The 17,198-nt window shown below is 32.7% G+C and overlaps 1 protein-coding gene across 16 annotated transcripts in view; it reads right to left on the bottom strand.

Moving 5' to 3' along the window:
• Positions 1-11,894, bottom strand: part of RyR (Ryanodine receptor) — a 169,685-nt gene extending 157,791 nt beyond the window's left edge. For 13 of the 16 annotated variants that reach the window (XM_075309536.1, XM_075309539.1, XM_075309543.1 and 10 more), the window contains exon 1: positions 11,876-11,893. The gene's annotated coding sequence lies outside the window, so the exon portion shown is untranslated. Of the gene's footprint in view, positions 1-11,875 lie in introns of all 16 variants that reach the window. The other 3 variants (XM_075309540.1, XM_075309545.1, XM_075309537.1) reach the window with 1 other exon arrangement.
• Positions 11,895-17,198: the final 5,304 nt, after the last annotated feature.

The raw sequence follows: 17,198 nt of genomic DNA, 5'->3' as shown, positions 1-17,198 counted from the left end.
ATCGGTCCATATTTTGGTATAGCCCCCATATAGACCGATTTCCCGATTTTACTTCTTGGGCTTCTAAAATCCGAAGTTTTTATCATATTTGCCTGAAATTGGAAATCTAGAGGTATTTTCGGGTCATAAAGAGGTGTGCCGATCTCCCGATTTAACTCCTTGGGTTTTTAGAAACCGTAGTTTTTATCCGATTTGCCGGAAATTGTAAATATTCTTGTATTTTAGGCTCACAAAAACGTGTATCGGATTAAGTTTTTATCGGTCCTTTTGGTAATGCCTCCATATAGACCGACTTCACTTCTTGAGGGTATAGAAGGCGCACTGATCATGAAAATTGCTTGAAACTCAATGTAAAATTTCCAGATTGTACTTCTCCGGTGAAAATCTACAGATTTGAGATTTCAAATCAAGACGTTATTTTATAATTTTCTTGCACACTTACAAGAGATGTTAATGATTCCTCTAAAACTTAAACAAAAATGGTTCTTATAAATCCAGAATCTGATATAGTCTTCATAGGTAAAATCTTGAAATTTATCTTGGGGAAGTGTACTAGTTAATCTGCTCTGCTTGGGAGAATATCTGTCATCAAACCCCCCTGAAATTTCAAAGGAAACCCTAATATTTGATTCATGGTGGTGGGTATTTAAGATTCGGCCCGGCCGAACTTACTGCTGTATATACTTGTTTTTCATCTCTTCATTTTTACAAGAAGAATGCGAAATCTGTCGTAGGGAGAGTGATGTAGTTAGAGATTTTTTTTGTGCTACTTAGTACAAACGCCTTGTGTGTAGTCAGTTGTTTTTCATCTTCAGTACCTCTTTTTCAAAAACTTAAACATTAGGAAGAAACATATGACAAAGTAGATAGAAATTTCTTTGAAATAATTTGATGTTACTTTTTGAAATATTTAAAACTATATTTTGTGGTACTTATATTAATAGAATATAGGGAGCAACCGTGGTGCATGGTTAGCATGCCTGCCTTGCATATACAGGGTCGTGGGATCAAATCCAGTTTCGACCAGACACCAAAAAGTTTCTCAGCAATGTGGAACGCCGTTCGGCATAGACGTAGGAAGGCCTCTGAGGAGGGGTTTAGATCCCCAAGAAAAATTTTAGTCACCCCCAGAATTTGAAACCCACTTACGATTTTCCATTGTTTTTATAATACATCTGCACAAAGTTCGGCTAAACACTTTCATGCTAAACACTATATATTGATGACAATATATAGTCTGATTTTGAGTCGATTTAATTAAAAAAATAGTAATTCATATTAAAGCAATTCTTTCGTAAATAATTATCTTAATAACGCTGCAAACAAAGCATTGCCAAAATGTAGTGAAAATGTGGTTTTGGGTCCGAAAGTGGTGCAGAATCGATGAATTTAACACGGGCATGTCATAGGGCGGATGGCCACATTTCAACAGCCGTTGCACTGAACATGCATCACTTCTTAACCCTTTCACTACCGATGTCCACTACAGAGGACATAGGAAAACGACTTCAAACTCTAACTCCCCACTTAGTTTCGATTTATTTCTCGATGATATTTTAAAGTAGAGGCTCTTATCTAAATAAGCTATAAATGTTTTCCATTTGGAATGTATTTTCATAACATTTCTTGACAATAAACAAAAAATACACAATTTTGATACAATTTTTCTACTGTACGTCTCTAGTAAGTCGATATTCATATAAAAACTATAGCCTATATTATTTCAGATCCTTTTTTGATTTTTTTCCAACACTTCAAAAGATATTACAGGCCAACTAGCGTTTAGTTTCGTATGACCAGTTGGTCACAATTCAAGTTTTAAGTTTTCAGAACAAACACATATAAATTTATAAATAATCGAGGTAAGCCTTCCAAATTGCAATATTTTTATACCCTGCGCCACACTGTGGAACAGGGTATTATAAGTTAGTGCATATGTTTGTAACACCCAGAAGGAGACGAGATAGACACATGGTGTCTTTGGCAATAATGCTCAGGGTGGGTCCCTGAGTCGATATAACCATGTCCGTCTGTCCGTCCGTCCGTCCGTCTGTCTGTGAACACATTTTTGTGATCAAAGTCTAGGCCGCAATTTAAGTCCAATCGCCTTCAAATTTGGCACATGTTCCTAATTTGGGTCAGAATAGAACCCTATTGATTTTGGAAGAAATCGGTTCAGATTTAGATATAGCTCCCATATATATCTTTTGCCCAGCAGCCAGAGTTTTATACCGATTTGCTTGAAATTTTATACAAACATTACACTTAATCGTATAGTCAAGTGTGCAAAATTTGATTGAAATCAGTTCAGATTTAGATATAGCTCCCATATATATCTTTCGCCCTATATGGACTTATATGGCCCCAGAAGCCAGATTTTTGACCGAATTTGGTTGAAATTTTGCACTAGGAGTACAATTAGTTGTATGGTCAAGTGTGCAAAATTTGATTGAAATCGGTTCAGATTTAGATATAGCTCCCATATATATCTTTCGCCCGATATGGACTAATATGGTCCTAAAAGCCAGAGTTTTGGCCCAATTTGGTTGAAATTTTGCACAGGGAGTAGATTTAACATTGTAGCTATGCGTGCCAAATTTGTTTGAAATCGATTCAGAGTTAGATATAGCTCCCATATATATCTTTCGCCCGATATGCACTTATATGGACCCAGAAGCCAAAGTTTTATCCCGATTAGCTTGAAATTTTGCACAAGGAGTAAAATTGGTAGTATGGTCAAGTGTGCGAAATGTGATTGAAATCGGTTCAGATTTAGATATAGCTCCCATATATATCTTTCGCCCGATATGGACTTATATGGCCCCAGAAGCCAGATTTTTGACCGAATTTGGTTGAAATTTTGCACTAGGAGTACAATTAGTATATGGTCAAGTGTGCCAAATGTGATTGAAATCGGTTCAGATTTAGATATAGCGTCCATATATATTTTTCGCCCGAAATGGACTTATGTGGCCCCAGAAGACAGAGTTTTGGCCCAATTTGGTTGAAATTGTGCACTAGGAGTACAATTAGTAATATAGTCATATGTGCCAAATTTGATTTGGGACACACCAAATGTATATATTTGGGACAAACCTTTATATATAGCACCCAACACATTTGACGGATGTGATATGGTATCGAAAATTTGGATCTACAAAGTGGTGCAGGGTATAATATAGTCGGCCCCGCCCGACTTTAGACTTTCCTTACTTGTTTCTACTTGCTGTTAGTACAAGTAGAAACAGAGGAAAAATTAAAGTTTTTAACATTAGGTTTAATTCGGTAGTGAAAGGGTTAAGATGTGATCCGAATTCAGTGTTTTAAAGGTAAATTAAAAAATGTTGTGATATTTTCCCAATTAAATATTTTTTTTTTTTTATAATTGTTTATGATTTTTAATGCTTCCTAACGATTGTCTGAAACGTTTGACCTCCAATATTTTCAAAAATTATCAATTTTCTAGCATTTTTGCTGCAAAATTTGAATAATTTGTGCCATTTTATTAATTCTTACTCTTTTTTAACCTATTTAAAAAAATACCAATTAAAAAAATGAACAACGTGTTATAAAAAATTGAATTAAAAAAACTTCCTGTGTAGTTAAAACAATTAACTTCTTTGTGAGGATATTTTTAGGAGTTGTGCCTTTAGTTGTGCCTTTAGCACAACTCCCATTTTTTGATGGGAAAAGTGTTGAACTACTTTTAGATGCTTTATTATTAATTGTCTAGTTATGTTGAAGTCTGATTTTTATTTATTTTTATAAAATAAAACATTAGTGAACCTATAACTTCATGGCCTGTTGCTGTATATCGAACGAAACCCTATTCGAAAAAAAGGCATTCACTCGAATTCGAATGAATTTGGGGTTTTCTATTTTTGAAAGTTCGTTTCGCTTAATACGAAATCAAGTTTTCGTTCGATATACAGGAACAGGCCATCAGCCTATTCATGTTTGACTAGGGGGGCTATAGCCCCCGTATGAAAATTGTCTAGCTACGCTAATGCCGTTCGGACTCAGCTATAAACAGGTGGTCCCTCGTCATTGAGCTTAACATAGAATCGGGCAGCACTCACAATAGACTGAATAGTCTAAGTGAGTGTGAAATACGGGGCAGCCACTATACCTAACCTATCAATAGAAAAATGTATCGTAATATTAACGAATTGCCTTCGTTGATTTCATTCCATTAAAGAAAATAAAAAAATCGTTAATAAAATGAAATTTGTTCAATGTTCGTCAATATTATGAACTGATGGAAAAAATTTTAAAACTAATGCAACGTATCCAGGAAAAAACTTGGAAGCTCTTCGTAAGTCATTACTTTTAATGTACACAAAAAATGCTCTTTTGAGTTTATATATTAAATTCTCTGTTTTAATTTTTTTTGCAATAAAATTAAATAACCTGCATATTACATGGCCAAATAAAATACAGTGAAACCTCTCAGAAGTGGACAGCTCTGGTCGCCTCAATTTTGTCACATTTGGGAGGTGTCCACTTATGAGCAGAGAATGAAGCTGCCGAGTCGCGCTGCCAATTCCGCCAATTAATCAAAAATACTAATTTAAATCAGAACAAAATTATTAATAATTGTTATATTTTTTGACAAAATGTTAGACTTTCCACCTAAAATTCGTCAGTATCAAGTTGCTATAATAATTTTGCAAAAATTTAGCTCAGGAAATTTGAATAAAATGTACATGTGACTGTAAGATTGGTTGTACAACTAATCTTATTAGCATTCAAATAACTTCAAATTGATTTTATAATGGGTATTTGCCCGCCGCCGAGTAGACAAATTTGTATCGGCTGCGCCATCTAGCCGCCGCCGGAGGCAAAAAATTAGCCTCAGCCGCCGCCGACAAAAATGGGTCGGCTTCATTATCTGCTTATGAGAGGTTAATTTCAATTGTCCACTTTTGAGAAATGTCTGCTTTTCAGAGTGTCTGTGTGTTCCTTAACTCGAAAACGGCAATCGACTGCCGTAAATCTCTCAACGAGATGGCAGAGCGGTATAATATTCACTTAATATGTGTGCCTAGCCACAGAAACATACCGGGGAACTGCGAAGCGGATGAGTTAGCAAGGCTAGGAACTACCTTACATATTCCAAGGGAACTAAAATCTGTTGGTATGCTTCCGGCTACCTGCAAGCTCCAGTTGCTTGAGAAGGCTGTTATGATAGCAAATGTCCGATGGGAGAATTGCAAAGGCTGTAACGAAACCAAACAAGTACCATTTAAACTTAAACCGCACATTACATATACTAGTATTCTCAAGACGACAGATACCACTCCTGATATCTGCTATAACGGGTCGCTGTCTGATAGGCGGGTTTGCAGAAACTATTGGCGTGAAGTATAATGAATACTGTACGGGCTGTCATGATGCGTAGGAAAAGGAATCAGTTAAACACTTCATGTGTGAATATCCTGCATTTTGTGTAAGACGTGAGCGAATTTTATAGCTTTAGATTACTGGCGGACCTGGAAAATGTTAACTTAAACAGTCTGCAAATGTTTTTGGGACTATCAGGTTGGTTCAACAGAAAAAAAAAATGATCGGGTGGGATCATCACTAGAAGTGCCTATATGTAATAGGTACTTTTAGTTAATGTGGTATCACAATGGACTAAATAGTCTAAGTGAGCCTGAATCAAATCGGGCTGCCACTTTAAGCTAACCTAACCTTGAGAGTTTTCACTGTATATTTCCAAAAAATATTTTAAAGGGGTTTATTCCTCGAATGACATAAATTTTACCATAGAATGATGTAATATTGTTCGAAAATTCCATACATAGAAGTAGAAATAGCATAACATATGAAGAATTAATACGAAAACAATTCAGCGGATGCCTAAAACGATTGCTTCCGAACAATCACAAGTCCAAGAGAAACTTATAGCTTCTGATCCATTATACACGTATCCAAAACTAACATTTTCATTGCGTTTTTTGCTCAGAACTATATCTGATTTGATATGATAGCAGATCAGTACTTTTCACACAATTAAAGAACAGGCCGGGTTGGCTCAAAAAATGTATGGCCTCTGACAAAATTTTATTTGTGTGACAACTCCATATTGTCACATTGACAAAAGTAAATACATAGACCAATTAAATATAAGACATTTCAAGTGAATTCACAGCGCTGTAGTTTGTCTGCACACCGTAGAGGGCTCTTTTTGGTCTGCAATTGAGTGATTTTTTAATTTGGCTTTATTTTAATTCTCGTTTTTCAAAAAGAAATTGAGTGACTTGACTGCGCTCTGCATACACGCACAGAAAAACCATGTTTGTACATGGTTGCCGCATCCATTTAATGCTTATCTAGAGCATGTAATTGTCGCGAAAACCATGTATTTTGTCTTTGTAAAAATAGTTTTCGAGCGGAGAAAAATGTATGGTGGCAATAAGCATTTGAATGGTTCTCAAATACCACAAACATGTTCTATCATTTAAATGATAGAATTTGAGACCATTAAATGGTCGGGAAAATCATGTACCTGACCATTCAATTTTTTCACTTGTTTATAGGGAAAAAAGTATTTTTATAGGTTAAGTATAGACATGTCTAGAACCATTACATGGCCATAAAGACCATTTACGTTTTTTTCGTTACCATTTAATTTTTTTAACTTTCTTGCAGCGAAAATAATTTTATAAAAACATTGAGCAGGTACACACGATTTTCATTTTGCGCGTCAGACGTGTGTTGATTGTTTCTTGGAATGGACGTAGAATACGGATTTACTGTGTTTTGTGTTAATTTATTTATTCAGAAGTGGCACGTGGTTTTATGTGAAGACAAAAAAGGAAAGTGTAATTGAAAAAATGTACCTGTTTTTTGTTCTGCATTTTGCTATATGGTATCATTTATTTTTATTTGCAGTTACATGATGTCTGCGTTTGTACATTTGATGGGCACGATGTAAATATGGAATAATTACTGATTGTTGAAATTGAAATAAAAAGAGTGTGTAAAAATATATGATGCTTGCTTGAACGTCATTATAAATACAAATATACAATTTATTTATTTAATTTTGTGTTTTCTTTTCTCAAGTGGCGTCCTTTTTTTGACGATGAAAAAAGTTTTTTCATAAAGATCAAAACATTTTAGGTTGTGACCATGTTCTTTTAACTAGGAGAAAAACATTTTTAATGAATACCATAACATTTTAAATCGTGACCATTGTCTTTTCATTCAAACAAAATTCTTTTTATCAATATAATAACATTTTAGATGAGGACAATTATATTTTTCTTAGAACCATGTTCACTGAGCCAACATGGTTGCAGGTTAAAATGTTACATGGTCGCCGCAAAAATAGCTCCTATCATATTATTTTGCTCTTCGAGTATGATTGTGACAATCATGTTTCTTCTCTGCGTGTATAAACAAAACCATGGTGAATTATCAAGGTATGTCTCTATTTTAATTGGTCTATGGTAAATATCTCAGGGAATGCATGCACATAATATGTACACGCAAGGAAAACAAACGTTTGGAAAACGTGTACCGAAAACGTTTTTCTTTTTTTAGAGTTTTTTGAATTCCTTCGAAAATTTTAAACTTTTATCACCAAAAACATTCGTATGTTACAAAATTTTTTTTTCCAATAAAAAAAATATATTTTTGAACCAACAACACAGTCCATTTCGTTTATATCAAGCACTGTTCTTTTCTGAGTTTAAGTCTTTAATAAGACACATTTTACAGTTCATAGCAAAAATTTAATAAAGTAGTATGTAATGTGGAATTTTTTGGGGAATCTTCCAAACATATCTGGAATATATCGTTAGCTTAATGTGTAAAGGTGCTAAGTCAACCTTTTATAAAAAATAGATTACGATGCAGATCGACAGATAAATCAAAAATACATAGTTTAAAGAAATATATATATATATATATATATATATATATATATATATATATATATATATATATATATATATATATATATATATATATATATATATATATATATATATATATATATATATATATATATATATATATATATATATATATATATATATATATATATATATATATATATATATATATATATATATATATATATATATATATATATATATATATATATATATATATATATATATATATATATATATATATATATATATATATATTAAATATCTGTTTTTATCTCTGTTTGGTAATGATGTGTAAAAGTGCTAAGTCAGCACCTGTTAAAATACATGTGCTAAGTTAAATTTTAAGTTGAGTAGGCATATAGCAATTTTTTATGTGCCATTTTGTGGAAAGTTTACTGTTTGCACAAATTTATTTCGGCAAAGGTCGTCTATCACAACCTTTTTTCGGAAGGGTCAAGTGTGGTGTACTTTGGGTTTGGTGAACTGCCTGAATTTATTCTGATAATTGGTTGATAGTTTTACTGCAAGTAGAGGATGCTGATGAGGAATGTGGTAATTCCGAAACGTGCGTCCATCCAACCGTCTTGCAGTTTATATGGCTTTGCCCAAATAAATTTGACGAACATTCTTTTCCTCTATTGGTTAAACTACACTTGTAGTTTAGTCAATGCATGGTTTTAAGCTGAAATCAAAAACAACAAGATGATTGAAGAATAAACCAACAATAACAAACAAAAAATCGTATTTTAATTTTTCACTCCATGGTCGTATAGATGATACTTTAATGTAAGTAATAAAACCAACTAGAAGAAAAACGACCCAAAAAATGCAAAGTTATAAGCAATTGAGTGAACAAATCCGATGTCAAATCATGCAAATATGAGCAACACAGAGAAATGCATTTTTGTGTGGTGAATGGCTCATATTTGCATGATTTGACATCGGATTTGTTTCTTCTAGTTGGTCTTATTACTTACGTTAGAGTATCATGAAGAGAAACCCCCCAATGGTTTATACTTTTCTGGCTGAAAAGCTCCATTGTAAAACACGATTTTTTGAAAATTTGGCCTTTCGCATCGATATTTTTTGAACCATTTAACTTATCACAGATTCAATTATACACGATTATTCGTCATCTTAATACCTTTCATTAAAGTACCAACAACGATATAATCGGACATTTCTAACTCGAGATATAATTTGTTTAGAGAAAAAGAGCGAAAAACTAAAAATAACGGGATATCTCAAAAACTGTTCCATAAAACAATTTTAAACATTTTTTTCGAATTCGGCAGATCAAAATATATAAGAAAAGTCGACTCTCATCAAGTGTACATTTTCAGTGTAAACTAGTGTTATAATTATAAAGGTAGAATTGCATACCATGCGTTCAATGCGTCCGATGATTGAAGAGTTGAAATTTCTCTTTGAAATCAAAAAGCTCGAATAGTCTGCCGCAAACAGAAAAAAATCAACCCTTCCATCAACGCACGGATTGGCGCATGGTGTGTAATTCAACCTTAAGACTGTATTTATGTAGTTAATATATATATACCTCTGTAACAATAAAGGAGATCGTATCCACATCTATATTTAAAACTTCAACTGAGTACTTATTATTGTGTTAAATAAAAAGTGCTAAGTCATAAAACAACTTAGCACATTTACACATTAAGCTAACGATATGTAAAAAAACTTTTTGGTGTTCGGTCGAAGCAGGGATCGAACCCACGGCCCTTGGCATGCAAGGTGGACGTAGCAACCACTGCTCCACGGTGCCCAACTAAATGTATGTTTCTGTTAAATAAAGTTTGTTGAATCGGCTCGTGGGCGCCGCAAGCTATGCTATATAAATAGCATATATAACTTATATGGATAATTGCCTATTGATGACAATAACAACTGCATAGCTCAGTGGATAGTGTGTTGACTTACAAATTGCATGGTCCGCGGTTCGATTCTCCGTCCAGGCGAAAAATAAAATTTTAAAAAATTTATAAAATCTAATAATTTCTTCTAAATTGTTTGTATCACAGAAAAAGGTGATAAGAACTAAAAACCTAATGGAAGTAAGAAAGATGTGAGGGAAAATGCAATTAGCCAGAAAAGATTGTGTTTTTTTTTGAGCTAGTCTTTATGAAATTGGTTTTACATCCTGGAAAAGAATAAACGTTTATCACAAAAATTATATACTTTTCTTCCAAATAAACTTCCTTAAAGCAAAAAGGAAATGAGATACGAACATTGTTTGTCTGAAATTTCGTTTGGGAGGAAAGAATTATTTTCTTGCGTGTATATAAAATCAACTCTACTCGTTATTTTGATTGATACTATACACAGAACTATGACTTGTTTTTTTGCAAATGAGACCCATTTAACGAATATCTACTGTACTTGGATCACTTCAAAATATATTGCATAGAGGTAAAAACAAAGTTCACCCATTGTGAGATCTACTGTGATTTTGTGTAGGAAGATTTATGCATGAAGATGGACATATATTTATAGTACATTCGGACAACCGGGCGGATGGACGGACAGACAGATGGATGGCATTGAGTGTAGTGGCATTTACTGAAAACACTTTGTCAGAAGGTATTAAATAAGAATTTCAGTGAACGGATGTATAGGAATGCTTTTGGTTCTATTCTTTTGAGCTAAATTTGCAGCTAGCCAATATGACAGTGGAGGAGGTTTTTCACAAGCAAAGAATTGACAACAAAAAAATTAAAATTTTTAGTGCCCGAGCTAGAAAGTGTGTGAACAGGGGCAAAGAACCAGGAGAATATGGTTTGTGAATAAAAATAAATATTAGCACTTGAAACGAAATCACATCACATATTTGTCAAATGAATGAGGCCAAATAATGTTATCTTTTCAAGCAGCCGGCGAAAAGCTTTTCCACTTTATTTTTTGCTGGTCTGTGAGATATTTCATTTCACAATAACTCTCAAACTATTTCGTTTCAATACAAAGTTTGGAACTCTATAATTTAACTCTCTTCTCTGCCGCATTATATTATGAGCGAATAGGAAGCGAAGTAAATATGGCATCCATAAAGAGAGTAAGTTAGTCGTCCTCTTGTTATTGTCTATACTATATACTCTTTACTTCAACCTTTTTGTTTGCTTGCTTGTAGGATGTCATTCGTAACATAGGATGCGAAATCGAGAACAAAACATAAAGAAAGTACATGTAAATACAACATATATCGGCTTCCTTTTGGAAAAGTCCTTGTGGATGCCCTTGCCGTGATGAGGATTGCTTTCACAATTCCACAAAGAACCAGTAATCCAGGGGTCCGATTCTTTGTGGTTTGTGACAAAAACACTGTCCGGGACGGAAGGGAGGTCCATAACAGATAAATTTCTTCATTCACTATAGCAATGGCTCGCTTCTGTTGCGTGGGTCCCCCACACACACATACACACAGAATTTCACATTTTAGTTTTCGTTTTTCATTTCATGTTTTTGTTGCATTTGGTTTATTTGATTTCATAGAATTGGATGTATTTCAACAAGTTTTCACCAGATATTCTTGCTTAGATGTTGGCTATTTTGAAAATCTTCTTCACCACGAGCTATTCGTGTGTTTATATTTAGACACTTCCACCGCCGAATAGTCGAGTAGTGTGGCCGATCAGCTAGCACCATGCCAAAAATAACACTCGCACTGGCCTGGGATGGTTGGTGTTGATGAAAATTTTCTAATTTCACATAATTTTTGATTGAAATTTTGAAATTTTTCACTTGGGTCCAGTGAAAAATTAAGATTTTCACTAGATTGCACTGGGAAATCGAGAGGATTTTATGCACACGTGTTCCACAGACGCACTACACTCCGGTTTGTGGGTTTTTTTGTATGGATTTTCCACGTTTTCCATGAATTCAAGGGATACATATAGATTTTACTTCATTGGATTCACACAAACACCCGTTTCACTACGGCCCACAAGGAGGCGACTTACTTTTCGTGTCGATATTTCTCTTTAGACTAATGTGCTGTATACTCGCTGCTATTCGAAAAAGTCGGTCGGTCGGCAAACAGTCGTTGAGGCCATTAGCGATGGATGAATGGTATGGATGGGTTCCTGCTTTCTCATTTACTTATGTGAGCGCATTGTATTTTGGTTTATTTGGTTGACTCTTTTGGCATTGTAGATATTTTGTTGGCTCTTCTTCTCCTGCACAAGCATTGCTGCCGGGCATGAGAAAAGACCAACTTTATGGGTGATAGCAAGTAAAAAGGGGTCCGGCGAAATGGAAGGAAGGAGGGCGTTAATGTGTGTTGCTTGCTTTAATTTTGGTGTTGTTTTCTTTATCTCATATCAGCTGTTTTTTGTTTCCAACAAACATTGGTCTACGCGAACTAACTTCATGAGTCTACAAAATTGTGTACTACTCATCCCTTTTTTCCGTTGAATTTTTGTTCTCTTTTATAATTGCTCGAGGGTATTGTGGATAATCCAACCATCGTGATTACTAAGGAAAATAAAGAGAGTCTGAAGAATTACTGACAGATACAATACTACAATATTTTGTTTAAAATTAATATAACATAGTTATTTGTAAACTGATTGTTGGCCAACCATCATCTTACACAAATATATTGTCTGCGTCAGGAGTAAGTGGTGGATCAGAGTGGAGCGTCCCTTTGTGTAAGAGAATGGAGCGTTTTTCAAATACAAATCTAATTTTTATCAGAAGATGTAAATAGTTTTCCTAAAAACTTTTCGGTTCAATAAAATAAACTTCTCCGATTTTCTTTATAAACATAGTGAAATGTGGTGCAAATCTCCATTGTCCTACTCGACTCGATTTTTTAGGAACTTTTAAATCCGATTTAATTGAAATTCACAGGGAATGTGGAGGGTTGCATGGGCTACTTAGTTATTCGGTGTCTTTATGGAGAGGAGGTGACTTACTTCCGCCGACCTTTTTATACCCCCTGCCATAGGATGGTGGTATACAAACTTCTGTTAATTTCGGTGCATAATTATATGTAGTAATACGAAACATTTTTTATTAACTAGTTATTAGTAAATTCGTCAAGAAATTTCATTAAAAGTACAAAGACTATGAAAAATTTGGTTAAAAGAACGTAACTTTTCGCACTTTTGGATGTAAACCAATGACATATTTCGATCCGGCTAAAATTTCAACTTCCGATTTCCTTTAAATTCGCTGGAATTATATATTATTATATATATCTTTTTTTTTTTTTTTTTTTGGTTTGTTCTTCAATCATATTTGTTGTTTTGATTTCAGCTTAAAACCATGCGTTGACTACAAGAGTAGCTAAACCAACAGAGGAAAAGTAAATTTGTCAAATTTATTAGGGCAAAGCAATGTAATAGGTAGTACAGTCGAAGTTCGATTTACCGAATAACCTATTTAGCGAAAATCCAATTTAAAGAACGTCCAAATTCTTAACATTGAGTATTCTAAATAACGAACGGTTGAATAAAATTTACGTTCGGTTTTACGAAAAAGAAAATAAACAATAAATACGACTTCTCTGAGTTTAATTGTAATTAAGCGATAGTCTGTACATTAAAAACATTGAGTCGAAATAAACTAAACAATAATCCATATTTGATGATTGTAAAAATAGTTTAAGCCTTCAGAAAATTATATTAAATAATAAAATTATATTCCAATATGCACATTTCAAAAAAAAAAAAACAAAAACATTGTGGTAGTACGACTTACATCAAGTGATGAGATATTCCATCAAATGACTGGAAAAATGTATTCAATGGAGTACCAAGGATACATTTGAGTTAGGTATAGCAGCAGCACGATATTTTGGTGATTTGATAATTTTCCAACTTAATATACCATATTTTTATTGGTCGAGTCAAGAGCTACAACTTTGGTGAAGACTGCAAAAAAATTCACAGCTATGGCCATGCGAAAATTGCAAAAATGTGCTCAAAATCGAATTTGGCAACAAAACTATAGAGACTCATAAAAAATGAACTAGCAAAATCCAGAAACAACTTTTCTCCTCTCATTGAGTACTTTCGGCTGGGATAAGTGATTTTTTGTTTGGTTTCAAAAAGTTGAATATTGCCTCACAGTGTAATAGCGATATATCAAAATCATTAATTTGTTTTTAAAGGGTATTTGAAGTAATATTATTTTTAGGAACATTATTTAATTTTACCAAATACTCATGAATTTTTTTATCATATGGCAAAATCTACGATTTTCAATAAAAGTCAGTCAATTAAAATATCCGTTCGATTTAACGAATTTTTCTAAATAACGAAAGGGCCTGACAATACATCGTTCGTAAAACCTAGCTTCGACTATATTAGTTTATATTGTATCGCAATAGGCTAAATGAGCCTGAAAATAAATCGGGCTGCCAAGTTAACCTAACCTACAGCGCTAAGAAAATAAAAAAAAAATTTTGTATAATCTTGTTTGACAGGAAAGAAATATTTGTGAGACCATCACAAGACATTTAAAACATCACAGAGCTTGGATAAACTTCGCATACCGCTTGTTGGGCTCAGACTTCATAAAAACTTTTGCGGTTCATATCTGTCAATAACTAAACGCCAAAAATAATTCGTTTCTTCCAGACGAACTGCGATCGTTTACTATTTGCTTTTCCCTATAAGACAATTTGTTTGGATGAAAATAATATACTTTTTGTGATAAACGCTTATTCTTTTACAGGAGAACAATTTCATAAAGACTAACTCAAACAATATGTTGTTTGGTTGTTGGCTAATTTAATTGAATCTTCTTTCACATATTTCTTATTTCCACGAGGTTTATTCAGTTCTTAGCCATTTTGCTGTAATACAAATAATGTAGAAGAAATTATTCGATTTTATAAATTTTTTGTAAATTTACCTTTGGCCGGACAGAGAGTCGAACAGCGCATCATACAGTTTGTCAATAAGTCAATAAACTATCCACTGGGCTATGTAGCTGTTGTTGTCATCAACATACAATAAACTCTACACGCAGAGAAGGAATGTGATCTCCTCAAACAAGTTTTAGGAGCAAAATGTTATTTTTGACGGAGGACATTTTTTGAGGCAAAATTGTTGTTTTCACGCATACATATATATCAGGAATGGAAAATACAATTTTTAAGAAAGTACAAAAAAGGTATTTTTTTGACCGAAAAAATACTTTTCACTAAACAAAAATTCCATTGAAAGATTATTGTTAAGAGCTCCTTTAGACTGAATGTTAAAGAAAATAACATTTTGTTTGTCATCTTCTCAATTTTACATATATTATTTTAGTTTTATATCCGCTTACGAAGACTACCATAGTATTGTAATCACAGTGGCCACAGTTGGTAGAATTTTAATATTTAGTAGAATTCATGGTACTTCATAAATTTTCGGTAGACAAATAAAAATAAATTCTTGACAAAATTTTCCATAGAAATAAAATTTTGACAACATTTTCGATAGAAATAAAATTTTGACAAAATTTTCCAAAGAAATAAAATTTCGACAAAATTTTCTATAGAAATAAGATTTTGACAAAATTATCCATAGAAATAAAATTTTGACAACATTTTCTATAGAAATAAAATTTTGACCAAATTTTCTAGAGAAATAAAATTTTGACAAAATTTTCTAGAGAAATACAATTTTGACAAAATTTTCTATAGAAATAAAATTTTGACAAAATTTTCTATAGAAATAAAATTTTGACAAAATTTTCTATAGAAATAAAATTTTGACAAAATTTTCTATAGAAATAAAATTTTGACAAAATTTTCTATAGAAGTAAAATTTTGACAAAATTTTCTATAGAAATAAAATTTTGACAAAACTTTCTATAGAAATAAAATTTTGACAAAATTTTTTATAGAAATAAAATATTGACAAATTTTTCTGTAGACAAAATTTTCAACAGAAATAACATTTTGACAAAATATTCTATAGAAATAAAATATTGACAAAATTTTCTATAGAAATTTCCTATAGATATAAAAATTTTCTGTAGAAATAAATAAATTTTTCTGAACTAATAAATGTTTGCGCAAAATAATATTTGTTTTGGTCGTTTCTGGTAAGATTTTTTCCAAATATTGGTAGAACTATAGCATGTAAGACACCTACATTGTAATTCTCGTTGTTGAATAAAATCAGTATGCAACCAGCTTCAATTGTGTTTAAATGTAACAACATGTCTGAGGTGATCAAATTCCTTCTCTGGTTGTATAACCATTAACGCATTAGCTACCCACACCATATCACAATGGACTGAATAGTCTAAGTGAGCCAGAATCTTAATCGGTTGCCACTTTAACCTTTAACCTACCCACACCATCAAGTAGTTATATTTATATAACATAGTTTTCGGTGTCCATAAGCCGATTTGATAAACGTTATGCAAAAGAAGCAAATGTTTATTTTAGTGTAGCCTATAAAATTATAAACAATTTTCTAGTACATGCCAACTTAATACGACCATGCATTGACAAACATTTTTGCAATTTTAAAGTCGAACAAACTTTTTAATGAAGTCGTTCTATCTTTGTAATTAAGTGAATCGACTTAAAACTGGGTGTCGTCATATGAACATTTTGTTTGAATAAGGTCAACTTGTCTTTAATAATTCAAAAAAGTTCTTCAAAATTTATGAAATCGTCTTTAAATTTGTAGATATTTTGTTCCTTGACCACAAAGCAAAATAGCGTTTAAAAATAAATAGGATATATTTTTCAACACGTTATTTCAAATACCCTTTTTACTGGAAACATAGCATCAGTTATGCTTTAAGTCGTGTCTGAATTTGTAAATTTAATTTGTCGGTAACAGTTTTAAATGACTTTGACTGCACATGAAGAAAAGCACTAAAAAAAACGTGTAAATTAAAATTTGTTTCATAGAATCAAGTCCACAAAACTCAAATTTAAAAGAGAATTGTGTCTTAAAACTATCTTTACTCCATTTCTCCGCTTTAGCTCGGAATCAATACCAAAATCATTAGTGTGAAGACAAAATTTTTGGAACCTGACATGCTTCTTTTCAGTGTAGCCTATAAAATTATGAAGAACTTTCAGGTGCATATCAACTTCATACGACCATGCCTTGACAAACATTTTTTTGCAATTTTATTGTTTTTTCGTTTTTATATCCCACCAAAAAACAAAAATTGGAAGTTGTTCCACAAACAATTTAATTTTAAAGCGCATCCCGGGATCCCCTATCGATTTTTTCCACTTCCGATGCAGTCCTTTTGGACAAGTCTTAGAAAGTACAGAATTAGACCGTTTTAAATGAAAATTAAAGTTTTGGAGAATAA

Source organism: Haematobia irritans, chromosome 5, assembly GCF_050003625.1.
Source record: "Haematobia irritans isolate KBUSLIRL chromosome 5, ASM5000362v1, whole genome shotgun sequence".
Classification (NCBI taxonomy): domain Eukaryota; kingdom Metazoa; phylum Arthropoda; class Insecta; order Diptera; family Muscidae; genus Haematobia; species Haematobia irritans.
The sequence above is the reverse complement of the archived record's forward strand: the minus strand, read 5'-3'. Positions and strand labels throughout refer to the sequence as shown.